Raw genomic sequence first — 725 nt, 5'->3', positions numbered from 1 at the left:
CTGCTGCTGACCAACTTTATGGAGATGCAGATTTCATTTTCCAACAGGACTTGGCACCTGCACACTGTGCCAAAGCTACCAGTACCTGGTTTAAGGACCATGGTATCCCTGTTCTTAATTGGCCAGCAAACTCGCCTGACCTTAACCCTATATAAAATCTATGGGGTATTGTGAAGAGGAAGATGCGATACGCCAGACCCAACAATGCAGAAGAGCTGAAGGCCACTATCAGAGCAACCTGGGCTCTCATAACACCTGAGCAGTGCCACAGACTGATGGACTCCATGCCACGCCGCATTGCTGCAGTAATTCAGGCAAAAGGAGCCCCAACTAAGTATTGAGTGCTGTACATGCTCATACTTTTCATGTTCATACTTTTCAGTTGGCCAACATTTCTAAAAATCCTTTTTTTGTATTGGTCTTAAGAAATATTCAAATTTTCGGAGATACTGAATTTGGGATTTTCATTAGTTGTCAGTTTTAATCATCACAATTAAATGAAATAAACATTTGAAATATATCAGTCTGTGTGTAATGAATGAATATAATATCCAAGTTTCACTTTTTGAATGGAATTACTGAAATAAATCTTTAAATGAATCTAAACTCTTTTCTAATTATGACCAGCACCTGTATATATTTACATTTCAAGTCTATTTTAAAAGACAAGTTGCACACCAACGCCAGGTTCATGCCCAACAAAAAGGCTTTCTTTTTGATAATCC

The sequence above is a fragment of the Micropterus dolomieu genome, linkage group LG13, assembly GCF_021292245.1.
Source record: "Micropterus dolomieu isolate WLL.071019.BEF.003 ecotype Adirondacks linkage group LG13, ASM2129224v1, whole genome shotgun sequence".
Taxonomy (NCBI): domain Eukaryota; kingdom Metazoa; phylum Chordata; class Actinopteri; order Centrarchiformes; family Centrarchidae; genus Micropterus; species Micropterus dolomieu.
This window is presented reverse-complemented; position numbering follows the sequence as displayed.